General features: G+C 38.2%; 2 long non-coding RNA genes across 3 annotated transcripts in view; both read right to left on the bottom strand.

Moving 5' to 3' along the window:
• LOC127106667 (uncharacterized) overlaps positions 1 to 19,531 on the bottom strand; it is a 41,068-nt gene extending 21,537 nt beyond the window's left edge. The window contains exon 1 of the long non-coding RNA XR_007795444.1: positions 19,317 to 19,531. This is a non-coding gene — a long non-coding RNA (uncharacterized LOC127106667). The remainder of the gene's footprint in view (positions 1 to 19,316) is intronic.
• On the bottom strand, positions 16,393 to 19,283 carry LOC127106665 (uncharacterized). Of its 2 annotated transcripts, none has more exons than XR_007795439.1 (7): positions 19,222 to 19,283; positions 18,996 to 19,096; positions 18,687 to 18,896; positions 18,348 to 18,595; positions 17,313 to 18,152; positions 16,820 to 17,146; positions 16,393 to 16,719 (listed from the first exon to the last, which is right to left on the bottom strand). It is a non-coding gene; the product is annotated as an uncharacterized LOC127106665 (long non-coding RNA). The 2 variants fall into 2 exon arrangements; XR_007795438.1 differs by having other exon boundaries at positions 16,820 to 17,203.
• Positions 19,532 to 20,004: the final 473 nt, after the last annotated feature.

The following is a 20,004-nucleotide window of genomic DNA, read 5'->3' on the forward strand; positions in this document are numbered from 1 at the left end:
ATATGGCGAGAAATGCAACATGAATATCTGAATGTTTATGAGTATGCATGAATATGCGTGATTTATGTTTGATGAATACTGACAAAATAGACAATTCTAACACAACAGGTCCAGGAGTCAAACGCCTGGTATTATACTTCCAGGGGAAAAACCAACTGGAGAGCCAATCTGCGGAGATCTACATGTTGTAAAGCAAAGATCTACGGGTACTGCTGGAGAAGCAGAGGATCAGAGGTATCAGGAAACAACCCAATCAGGGTACAGAATGTCACAACGGGCAAAACAGCCACCAAGGCGAATCTGTAGGAGAACAAGAGAAGTCCCAAAATATCTGCAGGGGATCCCAGTGTCAACTGAGAACAAAAAGTGCATTGCACGAGCACGAACTGCTGTAGAAGCAACTTCACATAACTCCGCTGGGGGATAACCCGCTGAGGGAGAATGACATCATCCAAATAGAATCTAACTGCATAAGCAACTCTACTGGGGAAAACTGTCGGCTACTCTCTTGGGAACAACCCATTGAGGGAGGACAGATCACACAAGTAGATTCTGCAACAAACCACTCTACTTGGGGAGAATACACATAGCAAACTGATCACAACAAGTAGATTCTGCAATATAAGCCACTCTACTGGGGATCACAAACAGTCAGGAAATCAATCCGTTCTCTGGATGATAGAGCCATCATCCGACCATATTGGGGATTGAAGGAGTATTCAACAAGCGAAACGGCCACAACAAACGTTCTACAGACTACGCTGAGGAAAAGATGGTTGAAAAACTGGGATATCAACCCAATCAACCACTGAGTAGGAAAATAAATCCTGCTCTGCTGAGGAGAAAAAAAAGTACTCTGATGGAGAGATAGCAACAAATCCGCGGACGACTTCGCCGGGGGAAAGGTAAAGTACTGGGTCTCAAACCACTGACTTACCGAGTCTTCAAAAGAAAGCAACCGTGCTGAGGAAACAGACAACTCTGCTCGCGACTCCGATGGGGATATCAATAACAGCTCTACTCGTGACCGTGCTGAGGAGACGAATAAGGTCTGGGGATATCAACCCTCTGGAGAAAGTGACGGGGCGCCAAGATGACAAACCATCAACTGCCGAAACTTCTACAAGAAAATCAACCATGCTGGGGGAGATTGCTGCTGGAGAAAACGAAGTCTTCAACAACACTCTGCTTGCGACTGTACTGGGGAGCAACCCCACCAACAACTTTGTTTGAGGAACAACCTCAACAAAGATCTGAAGAAAGAAGACACCACCAAACCAGGAATATGAACAAATGTCTTACCTGTTGGAGATCATGCCACCCTCGGGAGAGCACTGAGATATTCTTAAGTATCTTTTCAACCTTGTGAATCTTCACTTTGTCTAAAACAACAATTTTTGAAAAATTTATTTGTTTAAAACAATGACATCTTATCAATTTAAAACATGCAAAACATTGGTTGAATTGAAACAAATAAGAGTGCAAATAATTGGATAAAAAGCTTAAATTGATTTGATGGAATGGTAGCCTGCAAATGGCAAGACCCCATAGATCTGTACAAATTTGAAATCAGTGATATATATTGGAAGAGGGCTACATTGAACATAATGATCCTTTCTCTACCAATTTGAATCTCGATGTATCCGAAGCTTCAGTTAACGACGAATCGAGAATCTTCTGACGAACTGACGACTGTGGAACAGAAAGTCTTGTCAGGATGCAGTTTACTTGCCAAATCCCTGATTTTTGCCTAGATTTCCCCAGAGTGAGGTACTCAATCTAGCGGGATGCAAATATTTTCTTCTTTTCCAAGTCTCTAATTTTTGCTGGATTACCCTTACGGGTTCTCCATCGAGACGCTCATTTTTGCCTATGCCGCCCTTTCGGGTTTTCAACTTAGCGAGCTATTCTGTTTTTCATTTGCATATACTTTTTTTTAGGCAAAGTATCTCTTGACTGCATCTGAATTCACAGGACGAGTGAAATTCTCCCTGTCATACCCCGATTTTGATCCTGAATTTTTTCCATTTTTTTTTTCATTTTTGTTTGGCACTTGGCCTAAGGTTCGTTTGCATACATTCATAACCAAAGGCAACCATCCATTCCCAAATCCATTTTTTTATATATAAACACTGGTTATTCCTATACATTTTATGTTACATACATCAAACTTCATGGCATACATCATGAGCAATTCAAATGAAAAAAGTTTATCTCAGTCCCGCAACAAAACAGCAACACTCAATTCATGAATTCAGTATTCACTCAGGACCTCCAACTGTCCGTCGTCTTTCTTCGACTCCGACGCCGATGTTAATCTCCAATACAATCTGTCTCAAACCAGGAGGAAGAAGCAAAATGGGTTTAGAAGGCCCGTTATCATAAAAAAAAAAACAAGAAGGGTTTGACTTTAAAAGAACTTCTTCAGTAAACATCCAGAAGAACTGACGTCGCACAAGTACCGTGTTGTAGAAAAACTCCGAGAGCGTATTAGTGATGATGATAAAGTGGTTCGGAAATTATTATATTTTTTTAAAACTAGTGATTTTTACCTAGTTGTAAAGAGGATAATCAAGAGCTGATCACTTCTCTAATGATGGCTTACATATTTAATGCAATGACTCATTTGGCAGATGACATTCGGTTCATGGCATTTGATTTCTTAGACCTTACTCTTGAGTATTATCCTCCTTCCTTTTCTTCTTATACAGAAAAGATTTTTCAGAATTATGAGGATATCCTAAGGAAGAACCAATACCATTTACAAGACAAAGAAAAACTAAAGGATACTTTTGCCGGGTTGGTTCGCTGCCTTTCACTTTTGCCATGGAATAAAGAAGAAACTGATTTGCAAAATAAGGATGATATTGGACAAAGGGTTAATCAAGATGTGAAAATTGCGGATGTGCCAGATGTAGTTAACACTAGTCAATCAACTCCAGAGCATCTTTTGGAAGCATTGGTGGCCAACATTTGTCATAGTAGTAATAATGATATTAATAGTGAATCATCATTTTATAGATCAAAACAATCTGCAATAAGTTCTGGCAAAAAAAACCTGAAGTTTCTATTCAAAATGTGTACACTGTTAATCTAAAAAGCTAACACAAATAATCCTAAATCTAGCAACTTTGCCGCCTACCAAATTCAGAGCTACCAATCCTAACCATGGTCATACTCAACAAGCCGTTTACGAGCCAAAACCAGTTTGCAATGCATCAATCTAATCAACCACGAGCCTATCATAAATTCTGCTTTATTCAGGAAGCCAACATGCTGCAGAACAACATTGCCCGCTAGTTGTATGCTGGCGCCGGTCTGCAATGCGTAACAACCGAATCAGGACCGCAAAGTTGGCATAATCTACAACAAAGCAAGGAAATGTAGTCACAATTCGTTCAATAATCAAACAATAATCCATTTCATATAACTGCTACAATATCCTGCATTGGCATTGTGTAACCTTTTCGTGCTGGGTTTGTTGCTTCTAGTATGCCTCTCTAATCTGATGCAGGTTTCATCTGAGCATGAGATAGAAATGAAAAAAGAAGATGAAGAAGAACTTCAGCTACCTAATGAGTTGCTTACTGTGCGAGACGGCAATAGAAGGCTAATGCAAGACATAGATTATGGAGGTTTGTGCGGTTCGAGATGCGGTGTACATTCAAGGCCTAACTTGTGTAATAGATCATGTGGAACTTGTTGTGTGAGGTGCAAGTGTGTTCCACCTGGTACTTCTGGTAACAGGGAGCTTTGTGGGGCTTGTTACACTGAAATGACTAACCATAACCTGCAACAATCCTCATCAGCAGACAACATCAAACACAACAAGTTCTGCTATAACAACCTGCCAAATGCGATCCCAGGAGTACCAATTGTCGCAAAAAAAATCAATAGCTTTCAATTTAAATCAACAGAAGTAGTAAAACCAGCCTGATAATGAAGATATGGCAAACCTGCAAAATTTAGTCAAAGGATTTGCAACAATAGACAACTTGGCACTTGTAAATGTTGAGGGAACTGGAATGGCCGGTGTTCCAGGCTAGTAGTGAGCATTATGTATGCTTTGCTGTCCCCGAGACGGAAGTAAAAGCTGTTGCCGAGGCATTGCAATCAAGATTTCGTCAAGCTTTGGTTAATGGGCGTCTTTCTCAGGTTGCAATTATCCCAAATTGTAGCATTTTGGCAGCTGTTGGCCAGAAAACGGCAAACACTCCGGGAGTTAGTGCTCACCCTCGAGACATTGATTATCCCCGCTCTAGAAAAAAATTGCAGGTAGCATAGGTGCCTTCCTTATGATGGATATGGCTCACATAAGCGGACTCGTTGCTGCATCTGTGCTTGCCGACATCTTTGAGTTTTGTGACATTGTGACCACCACAACCTGCAGTCACCGTATCAGTTGTTGATAAGCAGAAAGAACTTTTGGTCAATAAAGTTGTTAGAGAGCAAACAAATTAAATTGATGAAATGAGAAGGATATTGAAGAGTCTGAATCATTATGAAGCCCTTGGATTTAACCGCCACAAAAAGATCGACACAGCAGTTTTGAAAAAGGAATTTCAGTGTTCCTGTTACAACTGCTGAGTTTTCTGTGATGAAGACAACTTGCAGTTTTGCATTGCCGCACATTATGGGTTGGGATCGTCTAACTAATCAGAAACCAAGTGAGACAGTAAGCTTTCAACCAAATCGGCAGTTGGGTGGGAAAGTTGGCTTTCAACTGAAGATGAGCCCACAGATTTTAGACTTGGAATGGCTAGCACCACTTGCTCACGACATGTTAAGATGGCAACCTGAAAGAAGTTACGAGCAGATGAGTTTTGTTTCAAGGACAAACGTGTTACTCGTACAAATTCTTCACTTCACAAATCAAGAAAAAACAGAAGATGACTATAGCAGACAAGTGAGAAAAAACCAGAAGTGACAAATGCAGTTAGAAAATCATAAGCCGTGAACACACCATGGTCAGGATCAAACGCTATACTTACATTGGCCATATGCAAGGGTAGCAGCAGTTGGTTCATTGATCATCTGCATTCAAGCCTTCAATAACACCAGTATTTATATTGGCTTTTCGCTGAGAATCTTTGAAATAGGCCGGAACTGTAATCACTGCATTTTTGATAGGTGTCTCCAAAGTCTCTCTGCGTTTTCCCGCATGTTTGCGAGGATCATAGATAATATTTCCTCTGGAGAAAAAGGTTTTTCTTCACCCCTGTGATAACCGAAATCATTCCTGCATAAAAACAAATTGATCGGGATATTTTGAAAATCCAAGTTATGGCTACAGCAGGAGGTACCAGTCTAAAAGAGGACATAATGCACTTACCTCAACCAGTTCATCTGCTCGTCGGTGCCGCAGGGAGGTTACCGGCATGCTTTTGGAGATGGATCAGCCTGAAGTTTTGCATTCGATAGAATCACCTGATGCTCTCAAGGCTAAAGTTGCTAAAGCCATGGATGTCCTGAGAAATGTTTCCCAACAAGGCAATAGTTCAACGGATCAACTAGCTTCACGTTCCCTCACCTCTAATCTTCACTGCAGTAAACAAAATAGTTACCAAACTGTAGAAATTGCAAAAATTCCCAAATTTGGAATTAAGACAAAATTCAAGGAGAAAGTTCATGCTCAGATTACCGTTCCGATTCTAGCATCAAAAAGGCCACTTAAATTTCTGAGCACCAAAAGGAACTTTGCAGAGTAACTTCTTGTAACACCCAAAGATACCTATTCAAACCCTAATCAGGAGAGATAAAAGGGGAAGAGAAGAAATCAGTAAGGGGGGAGGAAAAACGAAAAAATTGAGAGAGGTAGGCGGCCAAACAGAAAACCCTAAATAAATAAAAATCAATCAAGAACAAACCTTTTGAAGAGGCGAAAGGGGGGAGGTTTGAAGCTTCATCGTCTCCGTAGTTTTCACCAAAGGTGAGGCTTTTTTTTTCTTGTTTCTCTTTAAACCTTGGACCTTTGTGTTATAGGATGAGAGAAGTGAAGAGCGGCGGTGAGTGAGAGAGGTGAGTTAGAGTGAAGGCTGAGAGCAATACTGAGCCAGTGAGAGCGTGATGCTCTGATACGAGTGTGATGTTTGCTATTGTGAACGTAAACCCACAATTTGTTTTCATAGCTTATTTGCATAAGCGCTTCTCACTTTGAGTTATTTTCGTAACTTATTTGCATAAGCATTTTTTTGGCATCGTATTGAATACTGACTCATGGGGGTTTGGGTTTGGTTTGAACTAAAGCCCAAACAGACTACTCCCTGCAATTATCTTTTGATTGAAATTTAGAATTTTTCTTAAGTATATAATAGGCTAATTAAGAATATTAGGTAATTAGTTTAGAATATCAATTAGGGATTTGAATATTAGATTTTTAGGATATAAATAGAATTTTAAATTAGATTTAGGTTTAGAGTAAAATAATATTGGTTTAGAATATTAGATTTTTTAGGATATAATTAGAAATTTAAAATTAGATTTAGGTTTAGAATAAATAATATTAGTTTAGAATATTAGATTTTTAGGATATAATTAGAATTTTAAAATTAGATTTAGTTTAGTGTAAAATAATATTGGTTTAGAATATTAGATTTTTTAGGATATAATTAGAAATTTAAAATTAGATTTAGGTTTAGAATAAAATTATATTAGTTTAGAATATTAGATTTTTTAGGATATAATTAGAAATTTAAAATTAGATTTAGGTTTAGTGTAAAATAATATTGGTTTAGAATATTAGATTTTTTAGGATATAATTAGAAATTTAAAATTAGATTTAGGTTTAGAATAAAATAATATTAGTTTAGAATATTAGATTTTTTAGGATATAATTACAAATTTAAAATTAGATTTAGGTTTAGAGTAAAATAATATTAGTTTAGAATATTAGATTTTTTTAGGATCATAATTAGGAGTTAATCTGATTAATTAGGATTTTTAATTTTGATTAGTTTAATTAGGTTTAATTAGGGTAGTCCATTAGTTTCTTATTTATTAGTTTTTTTATTATTTTTAATTCTTTTTTAATTTATCTTAGCTTATATATTTAAGTTAGTACTAAAATGACAATTAGTTGGTTAGTTGTCTGGTGGAGGGGAGTGGTGTTTAGGTGTTTAGTGTAGTGGGTTCGATTCCTCTATGGGTAGTTTTGTTTTGAACATTTTCTTTTATATTTATGCTTTATTACTCATTGTTTTTTATTATTGTTTAATAATATAGATTTGTTTTTCTTTTAATTGCATCATGTGTTCGAAACCATTTGAAAACTATAAAAATCATACTTTTCTCGATTTAATATCGAGCCCATTTTTCACACCCTTGTAAGTCGATTGCTTTTTTAAGCATCGCCGTCAACCTCACATAGCTTACTCTTGGGCTTTCTTACAATGAGTCGGTTCTCTTGCACTTACACTCATGCATTATTTGTTTGGGTCCGATTTATTTATTTCATAATTTTTTTATCCTCATTTGACAAAATGTACCCCACTACCCCGATGTGTAATAATCTTGTACTATTTTATTTCTTTATTGTTTGGTTGTTTAGTTAGCTACTAACACAAGAATAAAATCAACAAATTTCAAAAAATACAAAAAATTATGACTCGATCCAACGTCGAGTGTTTTTCTCAATAAACAAATCAACTCATTCCTCCCTTATATTCCGTTTCTCTCAAACTTCATCAAATGCTTGATCCAACGTCAAGCCATTTTTTCTAATAAAAACTCAAAAAATATTAATTCATATTCAAGACTTTTTCAATAAATGTGGAAATGGAACGTGGTGTATACCACGCACTCCTGAGACTAGGATTCGAGATGTATATCTCGCCAATCCTAGCTCTCGCCATCATCCAAGTTTATCTACTTTATTTTCTCTCAAACACTCATTCAAATTTCTCTTAAACGTCCATCAATACTTGATCTAGGTCAAGTTATTTTCACAGCAAAGTCCAAAATACTTAATTCCTATCTTAACCTCTTTCAATAAAGATGGAAATGGAACATGGTGTATACCATGCACTCCTGAGGCTAGGATTCGAGATGTATATCTCGCTCATCCAAGTTCTCGCCATCACTCAAAATACATCCAACCAATCAAACTCTTTCTCGCCGCCGTGCGATTAATCAAAAACCTTTTTCATAAACGAAAGGTATCTTGTCTTAAGTGATATAAAACAATGTTTCGGCCACGATTGTTGAGTAGAGATAAATGACGCTTTTTCCGAATGTAGATTTATAAATCCGTTCGATGTGTGGTATGTGTCCACTCCTCATCTGTTTTGGGTAAAAAATGTTTTCGTCGATTAATACAGTATAGCTTTCGCTAAAATCGACCAACCAACAAACATTTTCTACCCAGAACTACGTAAGCCTTGATTTCTCTTTTGAGATACGTAGGAGCAGGATTTTTAAATCTTGTCAGGCCCACTAATAAAAAACTTAGGTTTAGTCCTTCGTTAAAAAATCCAAAAACATTTCTTCTCTCTTTTATTCTTTCTTTCCCACCCAATAATTCGAAAAGCCTAACATTTCAAACTAACATTAACGCACACAACCGACCTAATGGTTCCCGTTGAGTACAACGAACGTGAGGGGTGCTAATACCTTCCCCTTGCGTAATCGACTCCCAAACCCTGATATTGGTTGCGATGACCATATCTTATCCTTTCTTTTGTCTTGGGTTTTATCGATATTTTCCCTTTCCTTTTTAGGAATAAATAAAGTTCGGTGGCAACTCTGTTCAGTCCATCATTGCGAGCGTGCGATCGCGCTTCGCTTTGTAGTCGTATCCCCATTTTTTCGAGGTGCGACAGATGGCGACTCTGCTGGGGATTATAAATCCTAAGCGAGTCAAGCCTAGTTAGGATGTTTGTGTGCCTTTGTTTGTTTAATTTTATGGCTTTTCCCTTATTTATTGCTTTTAATATCTTTATTGTTATATTGATATATGTTGTATATTGGTTCTATTGTGATTGTTGGTACTTGGGTATTTGATTGCAAACCATGTGGGAAAGACTCTACACCCGAGTCTAGAGTGGAAAAAAAACATAAGATAGGACGATGGTTAAGTAGTACGGACTCCCGAGGTGAATACTTCGTAAGAGTCAGTACGAGAAACTCACTTAGAGTAGATTCTTTTGCAAATATTGTTGCCCGAGGTGTATACCTCATAAGCTTCAATGTTTCAAAGGGGTCAATGACTCTAAGAACCCTTTAGAACATTGAACTTTGACCAACTAGAAGTGATGGTTGCGTAGTATGGGTTCCCGAGGTGGATGCTTCGTAAGGATCGATACGAGAACCTCGCTCAGAATAGATTCTCTAGATGGAGTTGACGATCGGAAAGTATTTTCCGTAAGCGTCAAACAGTCTTTTGAATCCATGACTCTGAGTACCCCGTCTAGAACCCAGTCGATTGGTTGCGTAGTACGGACTCCCGAGGTGAATACTTTATAAGGGTCGGTACGAGAACCTCACCCAGAATAGATTCCCTTGATGGAGTTGACGACCGGAAAGTATTTTCCGTAAGCCTAAAACATTCTTGTGAATCAATGACTCTGGGGATCCTTTGTAACAAAACCTTAGATCTTACCCGGTGAGAACCTATTCTTGGAAAACAATCAGATTCATCAGTACCTCGGGCTTTTGGCCCGTGTATAAAAGAAAAAACAAATGTGCATGGCTTGCATTGCATTCATTCGCATTCCATTGCATTTGCATCGCATCATAATGCATGTCATTTTCCAGACAAAATACCAAAAAAAACTCATCCATCCTTTGTCCGTGATCAGCAAAGTGATTCCTAACACGCGTTTAGAATAAAGAACCATGTCTCAGGAGATGATGGACGAGCTAAGGAAAAGCCAAGAAGCACTGAATGAGGAACTTAATCTTTTGAAGATCCAAATGAGATGGGTCTTGGAAACCCTGCAAGTCTTGTTGGGAAAAGAGGGTCACCCAATATACACTGCTGCAACAAAGAGAGCTACTACGCCACATCCATCTGGTGTTACCCCAAGTCAAGGGAAATGTTATGTGGCAACTCCTCATTTACCAAAATATGGACCTCCCTCAAGGCGTCATCATCAACATCCTCTGGCTATTGCTCCTTAAAGTCACCAAAACCAGGTTCAAAACAAAAATCAGAATCAGAACAAGAGGAACAAGAATCACAATGACTCGATTCCGGTGCCATATAGCAAGCTCTACCCGCTACTGATCCAGAATGCTTCGGTGACCCCTCTAGCTCTCACGCCTGTGTCACCATACCTACCATGGTACAATCCAAATGCAACGTGTGAATTCCATAAAGGGGCATTGGGACATGACCTAGATTCTTGTTGTGCGCTAAAAGCCTTGGTACGAGGACTGATTAACAAGAAGAGCTTAGTCTTTGAAGAAGATCACCCGAAGATCAAGTGCGAATACCATACTGGAACAATGGGGCACTCTATCGAGGAATGCAAGAGTTTTAAGCTCAATCTGCAAAGATTGATTGACATAGGGTCACTAACACTCAAGGAGGAAGGCTCAAGTACATATACCTTGATTTCTGGGCCAGGTAATGAGAAAGGGAAAGGACCCTAGAAAACCCTCAAGGTTTTGTTCCACAAGGAAGATGTCAGGGATGTGGCTAATGAGCTATCATTATTTCCTGGTAAGAGCATTGAGATACCATCTTGGATTTCCAATGTCACGACCCATACCAATGAAAGAAAAGGAGAAGTGAGTAGTGGATCCAAGAGGGTTGCGTTCGACGATGAGATTGAAAGAAAAGAATTTGAAGATCATCATGTCAAAAAGCTGGTTGATCCCAATCTTCAAGTTTGAAGAAATCAATTCCCTAAAGCTGGCAATCATTTGGTTGTTTCAACACTTCTTTTGTAGTTTCTTTGCATGTTGGTTGTTATTTGCTTTTAAACATTGTTGTTTTATTTGAATTGGTAAGATTAATGAAATGTTGATGCATCTTTTGAATTGATCCATTCGTATTCACTCGTTTTTCATTTATGTTAAAAAACAAAAATTCTCCTCTCATTCACTTTTGTTTATCAAATCGTTGTGTTAACAAAGATTGGAAGGAGGATGATGAAAACGAAACACCTGAAATTGTTTTGGTATGCTTTTGAGTAAAACCTTGTCGATGATGTAAGGCATTGTTTCAAATCCCTAAACACTGGAGTGATAAGGAGTTAATCCCTAGACAACCACTTTGAGCCTAGAAGTTGGTGTTTATTTCGGATCTAAAACCCTTAATCTTAACCTGGGGCAGGGTAGTTGTGTTCAGATATTTTGATCGTGCATTCGATCTTTCAAAAGTCATCCATATGGACACACTCCAATGAGGTTCAACCACATGCTATCCTTCATGCACATGTTGAAGTGTCAAAGAAGTTGAGAAAAGCTAAAGTTAGTGTTTGGTAGATCCTCATCCACCAATAATGTGGCAGTCAACACGTAAAAAAAATAGAAAAAGTCCGCTAAGTCAAATACCACAAAAGGACTTAGGCAAAAGTTAGGGCATCCCGATGGACCGAAAGCTTCAAAAAAACGGTCCAGGCAAAAATAGGGAATAAAGAAAATCAATCAAAAGAGGTCATTAAATCCTTAACAAAAATAAAATAAGGGGACTGCCATTTCAAGAAAATCCGTCTTGAATCCCCATCACACCTTCGAACCCTCTTGGAAGTCGAATGCGTGTATCGAATTAACTGAACATAGGAACTGGAGATCATCAAGAAGAAAGGGTGGGTAAAAATAATTTTGAGCCTTATATCCTTTTGTTTCAAAAAAACCGTGAACCAGACCACGTTACAACCCTTAAAAGACCTAATTGAGGCAGGGTTTATTTTGAAAGCATATTATAACAAGGTGGTGTTAACTTGACTCCATACAATTTTTGTAAATCATTTGATGGCACCAACTTGCATACTGTGAATGACTCGATCACCATTGTGTTCTTATCAACGACTCTTTCATTGTATTTCACCCATTCATATCAATAAACTTTGATTTCAAATTTTGGCATAAGTATTGAATTAAATTACCATTTTCAAATGAACAATCTTATTTGTGATTCAACACTTGGCATCAAAGAAATTCAATACACAGTTGAGGAACTTGATGGAGTGAAAAAAGTCTATTCAGGGGCAAATCACTTTGAGCATCAGTTAATTCGAGCTAATCACCCTAAGGGTCATCTAGCCAAGAGTAATCTGCTTCAAGAATCAGACCGAGATAAGCCACCTCAGAGCTCAGTAAGTCCAATCACTCCATGGTTCAGTTAACCAAGAGTAATTTGCTTCAAGACTTAGACTGGGGCAAGCCACCTTAGAGCTCAATAAGTCCAACTATCCAAAGGACAGTCAATCAAGAGTCTACCATTCCAACATTTGGTTAGTCAAGTTCAGACCACTGCAAGTTTCAAACACTTGGGGCAAGCCATCTCGAGGTAGTCTCATGGCAAGTTGTTTCCAAACTCACTTTCAAGGTGAACATTTCCAAAGTCCCAACAAACTGGGGAAAGATGAGCCACAGAGGGGCAAAACTTCTCTCTTAATGCTTTCAAACTGTTCAAACAAATTCTGCCATATGTCAACAACTATTGAGTTTAAGATGAGTGCCCGAAAATTATGCTAGCACGATTCATTAATCCTCCAAAAGGATCCATTGGCTAAGCTGTGGCCACCAAACTGGATATAATCCTCCTTTGACAACATCTATCATAAAATGTTTGGTTGAGTTCTCGGTGTTGAGGAATCATGAGCTTCCATAAAAAGCCTTTACAAACTCCCAGTCTGCCCAGTGTCAGCATTCTCATAATCATGATCATTCATATATCGTGCATAAAAAGGAAATTCAAATCATGCATAGCCGAAATGTACTTCGTGCTCATTTTGCATTGACCCAGGTCTTGTTGTCGATCCTAGATCCTTTGACCTTTGATTCTAGTTTGTATTTGGTGCCCTTAAACCCACATCCGGTTTTCGCAGTCATTTTCAAATCCAAGTTTTGTTCAATACTATTCAGGTCATGTATGAACCTGTTGTTGAACTTTTATTCCGGGGTCAGGTCATACTTGAACTTGCTCTGAAGAGTTTTTCCAATTTTTGTTCAATCCTATTCAGGTCATGTATGAACCTGTTATTAAGCTTTATTCCGGGGTCAGGTCATACTTGAACCTGCTCTGAAGAGTTTTTCCATTTTTGTTCAATACCATTCAGGTCATATATGAACCTGTCGTTCAACCCTTATTCCGGGGTCAGGTCATACTTGAACCTGCTCTGAAGAGTTTTTCCAGTTTTGTTCAATACTATTCAGGTCATATCTGAATCTGTTGTTGAACTTTTATTCCGGTGTCAGGTCATACTTGAACCTGTTCTGAAGATTCTTTCCCTATTTGTTCAATACCATTCAGGTCATGTATGGACCTGTTGTTGAACCCTTATTCCAGGGTCAGGTCATACTTGAACCTGCTCTGAAGAGTCTTTCCAATTTTTGTTCAATACCATTCAGGTCATATATGAATCTGTTGTTGAACTTTTATTCCGGGGTCAGGTCATACTTGAACCTGCTCTGAAGAGTTTTTCCATTTTTGTTCAATACCATTCAAATCATATATGAACCTGTTGTTGAACTTTTATTCCGGGGTCAGGTCATACTTGAACCTGCTCTGAAGAGTTTTTCCAGTTTTGTTCAATACTATTCAGGTCATATCTAAATCTGTTGTTGAACTTTTATTCCGGTGTCAGGTCATACTTGAACCTGTTCTGAAGATTCTTTCCCTATTTGTTCAATACCATTCAGGTCATGTATGGACCTGTTGTTGAACCCTTATTCCGGGGTCAGGTCATACTTGAACCTGCTCTGAAGAGTCTTTCCAATTTTTGTTCAATACCATTCAGGTCATATATGAATCTGTTGTTGAACTTTTATTCCGGGGTCAGGTCATACTTGAACCTGCTCTGAAGAGTTTTTCCATTTTTGTTCAATACCATTCAAATCATATATGAACCTGTTGTTGAACTTTTATTCCGGGGTCAGGTCATACTTGAACCTGCTCTGAAGAGTTTTTCCAGTTTTGTTCAATACTATTCAGGTCATATCTAAATCTGTTGTTGAACTTTTATTCCGGTGTCAGGTCATACTTGAACCTGTTCTGAAGATTCTTTCCCTATTTGTTCAATACCATTCAGGTCATGTATGGACCTGTTGTTGAACCCTTATTCCGGGGTCAGGTCATACTTGAACCTGCTCTGAAGAGTCTTTCCAATTTTTGTTCAATACCATTCAGGTCATATATGAATCTGTTGTTGAACTTTTATTCCGGGGTCAGGTCATACTTGAACCTGCTCTGAAGAGTTTTTCCATTTTTGTTCAATACCATTCAAATCATATATGAACCTGTTGTTGAACTTTTATTCCGGGTCAGGTCATACTTGAACCTGCTCTGAAGAGTTTTTTCCAGTTTTGTTCAATACTATTCAGGTCATATCTAAATCTGTTGTTGAACTTTTATTCCGGTGTCAGGTCATACTTGAACCTGTTCTGAAGATTCTTTCCCTATTTGTTCAATACCATTCAAGTCATGTATGGACCTGTTGTTGAACCCTTATTCCAGTGTCAGGTCATACTTGAACCTGCTCTGAAGACTTTTCTCTGTTTGTTCAATACCATTCAGGTCATGTATGAACCTGTTGTTGAACCCTTATTCTAGTGTCAGGTCATATCTCAACCTGCTATGAAGAGTCTTTCTCTATGATTTGTGTCAGTATTATCAGGTCATATATGAACCTGTTGATACGCTCTTCTTGAATTTTTCTGAGTTTGTTAGGTCATGTCTGAACCTGCTGTCAGAAATTATTAATATTCCCCAGCATTGTCAGGTCATATCTGAACCTGCGGTGACTTTTTTTTCTTATTCGGGTTTAGTAAGTCACGTGTGAACTTACTACCGAAATCCCTTGTATTCTAAGTGTCATTTATCAAATCTCACTTTGAATAATCCCCGATTGTGTCTGATTCTCCAGCAGGTTTTGTTTCCCCAGCAAGGTGTTTTTTACCCCATTTGTCTGCCTCCTTGTGGATCATTAGCTTTCCCCACAGATTGGTCTATCTAGTAGCATATCCTGTCAAGGGTCCACCATATCCCTATCAGATAAAAAATTACAAAAAAAATCACGCATCCATGCATATCATGTCATATCATATCATATCATATCACATCATGTCATAGGGATTCAAGATCAAAACCCGGGTCTTCTTAGTATTTAACCATCTCCCACTATGATCATATGAAGAGTGTCCTGCTTCATATTCTCTAGTTGAAGATACTTAAATAGGGGCAACTGTCATACCCCGATTTTGATCCTGAATTTTTTCCATTTTTTTTTCATTTTTGTTTGGCACTTGGCCTAAGGTTCGTTTGCATACTTTCATAACCAAAGGCAACCATCCATTCCCAAATCCATTTTTTTATATATAAACACTGGTTATTCCTATACATTTTATGTTACATACATCAAACTTCATGGCATACATCATGAGCAATTCAAATGAAAAAAGTTTATCTCAGTCCCGCAACAAAACAGCAACACTCAATTCATGAATTCAGTATTCACTCAGGACCTCCAACTGTCCGTCGTCTTTCTCCGACTCCGACGCCGGTGTTAATCTCCAATACAATTTGTCTCAAACCAGGAGGAAGAAGCAAAATGGGTTTAGAAGGCCCGTTATCATAAAAAAAAATAAGAAGGGTTTGACTTTAAAAGAACTTCTTCAGTAAACATCCAGAAGAACTGACGTCGCACTAGTACCGTGTTGTAGAAAAACTCCGAGAGCGTATTAGTGATAATGATAAAGTGGTTCGGAAATTATTATATTTTTTTAAAACTAGTGATTTTTACCTAGTTGTAAAGAGGATAATCAAGAGCCGATCACTTCTCTAATGATGGCTTACATATTTAATGCAATGACTCATTTGGCAGATGACATTCGGTTCATGGCATTTGATTTCTTAGACCTTACTCTTGAGTATTATCCTCCTTCCTTTTCTTCTTATACAGAAAAGATTTTTCAGAATTATGAGGATATCCTAAGGAAGAACCAATACCATTTACAAGACAAAGAAAAACTAAAGGATACTTTTGCCGGGTTGGTTCGCTGCCTTTCACTTTTGCCATGGAATAAAGAAGAAACTGATTTGCAAAATAAGGATGATATTGGACAAAGGGTTAATCAAGATGTGAAAATTGCGGATGTGCCAGATGTAGTTAACACTAGTCAATCAACTCCAGAGCATCTTTTGGAAGCATTGGTGGCCAACATTTGTCATAGTAGTAATAATGATATTAATAGTGAATCATCATTTTATAGATCAAAACAATCTGCAATAAGTTTTGGCAAAAAAAACCTGAAGTTTCTATTCAAAATGTGTACACTGTTAATCCAAAAAGCTAACACAAATAATCCTAAATCTTGCAACTTTGCCGCCTACCAAATTCAGAGCTACCAATCCTAACCATGGCCATACTCAACAAGCCGTTTACGAGCCAAAACCAGTTTGCAATGCATCAATCTAATCAACCACGAGCCTATCATAAATTCTGCTTTATTCAGGAAGCCAACATGCTGCAGAACAACATTGCCCGCTAGTTGTATGCTGGCGCCGGTCTGCAATGCGTAACAACCGGATCAGGACCGCAAAGTTGGCATAATCTGCAACAAAGCAAGGAAATGTAGTCACAATTCATTCAATAATCAACCAATAATCCATTTCATATAACTGCTACAATATCCTGCATTGGCATTGTGTAACCTTTTCGTGCTGGGTTTGTTGCTTCTAGTATGCCTCTCTAATCTGATGCAGGTTTCATCTGAGCATGAGATAGAAATGAAAAAAGAAGATGATGAAGAACTTCAGCTACCTAATGAGTTGCTTACTGTGCGAGACGGCAATAGAAGGCTAATGCAAGACATAGATTGTGGAGGTTTGTGCGGTTCGAGATGCGGTGTACATTCAAGGCCTAACTTGTGTAACATATCATGTGGAACTTGTTGTGTGAGGTGCAAGTGTGTTCCACCTGGTACTTCTGGTAACAGGGAGCTTTGTGGGGCTTGTTACACTGAAATGACTAACCATAACCTGCAACAATCCTCATCAGCAGACAACATCAAACACAACAAGTTCTGCTATAACAACCTGCCAAATGCGATCCCAGGAGTACCAATTGTCGCAAAAAAAATCAATAGCTTGCAATTTAAATCAACAGAAGTAGTAAAACCAGCATGATAATGAAGATATGGCAAACCTGCAAAATTTAGTCAAAGGATTTGCAACAATAGACAACTTGGCACTTGTAAATGTTGAGGGAACTGGAATGGCCGGTGTTCCAGGCTAGTAGTGAGCATTCTGTATGCTTTGCTGTCCCCGAGACGAAAGTAAAAGCTGTTGCCGAGGCATTGCAATCAAGATTTCGTCAAGCTTTGGATAATGGGCGTCTTTCTCAGGTTGCAATTATCCCAAATTGTAGCATTTTGGCAGCTGTTGGCCAGAAAACGGCAAACACTCCTGGAGTTAGTGCTCACCCTCGAGACATTGATTATCCCCGCTCTAGAAAAAAATTGCAGGTAGCATAGGTGCCTTCCTTATGATGGATATGGCTCACATAAGCGGACTCGTTGCTGCATCTGTGCTTGCCGACATCTTTGAGTTTTGTGACATTGTGACCACCACAACCTGCAGTCACTGTATCAGTTGTTGATAAGCAGAAAGAACTTTTGGTCAATAAAGTTGTTAGAGAGCAAACAAATTAAATTGATGAAATGAGAAGGATATTGAAGAGTCTGAATCATTATGAAGCCCTTGGATTTAACCGCCACAAAAAGATCGACACAGCAGTTTTGAAAAAGGAATTTCAGTGTTCCTGTTACAACTGCTGAGTTCTCTGTGATGAAGACAGCTTGCAGTTTTGCATTGCCGCACATTATGGGCTGGGATCGTCTAACTAATCAGAAACCAAGTGAGACAGTAAGCTTTCAACCAAATCGGCAGTTGGGTGGGACAGTTGGCTTTCAACTGAAGATGAGCCCACAGATTTTAGACTTGGAATGGCTAGCACCACTTGCTCACGACATGTTAAGATGGCAACCTGAAAGAAGTTACGAGCAGATGAGTTTTGTTTCAAGGACAAACGTGTTGCTCGTACAAATTCTTCACTTCACAAATCAAGAAAAAACAGAAGATGACTATAGCAGACAAGTGAGAAAAAACCAGAAGTGACAAATGCAGTTAGAAAATTATAAGCCGTGAACACACCATGGTCAGGATCAAACGCTATACTTACATTGGCCATATGCAAGGGTAGCAGCAGTTGGTTCATTGATCATCTGCATTCAAGCCTGCAATAACACCAGTATTTATATTGGCTTTTCGCTGAGAATCTTTGAAATAGGCCGGAACTGTAATCACTGCATTTTTGATAGGTGTCTCCAAAGTCTCTCTGCGTTTTCCCGCATGTTTGCGAGGATCATAGATAATATTTCCTCTGGAGAAAAAGGTTTTTCTTCACCCCTGTGATAACCGAAATCATTCCTGCATAAAAAAATTGATCAGGATATTTTGAAAATCCATGTTATGGCTACAGCAGGAGGTACCAGTCTAAAAGAGGACATAATGCACTTACCTCAACCAGTTCATCTGCTCGTCGGTGCCGCAGGGAGGTTACCGGCATGCTTTTGGAGATGGATCAGCCTGAAGTTTTGCATTCGATAGAATCACCTGATGCTCTCAAGGCTAAAGTTGCTAAAGCCATGGATGTCCTGAGAAATGTTTCCCAACAAGGCAATAGTCCAACGGATCAACTAGCTTCACGTTCCCTCACCTCCAATCTTCACTGCAGTAAACAAAATAATTACCAAACTGTAGAAATTGCAAAAATTCCCAAATTTGGAATTAAGACAAAATTCAAGGAGAAAGTTCATGCTCAGATTACCGTTCCGATTCTAGCATCAAAAAGGCCACTTAAATTTCTGAGCACCAAAAGGAACTTTGCAGAGTAACTTCTTGTAACACCCAAAGATACCTATTCAAACCCTAATCAGGAGAGATAAAAGGGGAAGAGAAGAAATCAGTAAGGGGGGAGGAAAAACGAAAAAATTGAGAGAGGGAGGCGGCCAAACAGAAAACCCTAAATAAAAAAAAAACAATCAAGAACAAACCTTTTGAAGAGGCGAAAGGGGGGAGGTTTGAAGCTTCATCGTCTCCGTAGTTTTCACCAAAGGTGAGGCTTTTTTCTTCTTGTTTCTCTTTAAACCTTGGACCTTTGCGTTATAGGATGAGAGAAGTGAAGAGCGGCGGTGAGTGAGAGAGGTGAGTTAGAGTGAAGGCTGAGAGTAATACTGAGCCAGTGAGAGCGTGATGCTCTGATACGAGTGTGATGTTTGCTATTGTGAACGTAAACCCACGATTTGTTTTCATAGCTTATTTGCATAAGCGCTTCTCACTTTGAGTTATTTTCGTAACTTATTTGCATAAGCATTTTTTTGGCATCGTATTGAATACTAACTCATGGGGGTTTGGGTTTGGTTTGAACTAAAGCCCAAACAGACTACTCCCTGCAATTAGCTTTTGATTGAAATTTAGAATTTTTCTTAAGTATATAATAGGCTAATTAAGAATATTAGGTAATTAGTTTAGAATATCAATTAGGGATTTGAATATTAGATTTTTTAGGATATAATTAGAATTTTAAAATTAGATTTAGGTTTAGAGTAAAATAATATTGGTTTAGAATATTAGATTTTTTAGGATATAATTAGAAATTTAAAATTAGATTTAGGTTTAGAATAAAATAATATTAGTTTAGAATATTATATTTTTTACGATATAATTAGAATTTTAAAATTAGATTTAGGTTTAGTGTAAAATAATATTGGTTTAGAATATTAGATTTTTTAGGATATAATTAGAAATTTAAAATTAGATTTAGGTTTAGAATAAAA

Source organism: Lathyrus oleraceus, chromosome 7 (genome assembly GCF_024323335.1).
Source record: "Lathyrus oleraceus cultivar Zhongwan6 chromosome 7, CAAS_Psat_ZW6_1.0, whole genome shotgun sequence".
Taxonomy (NCBI): domain Eukaryota; kingdom Viridiplantae; phylum Streptophyta; class Magnoliopsida; order Fabales; family Fabaceae; genus Lathyrus; species Lathyrus oleraceus.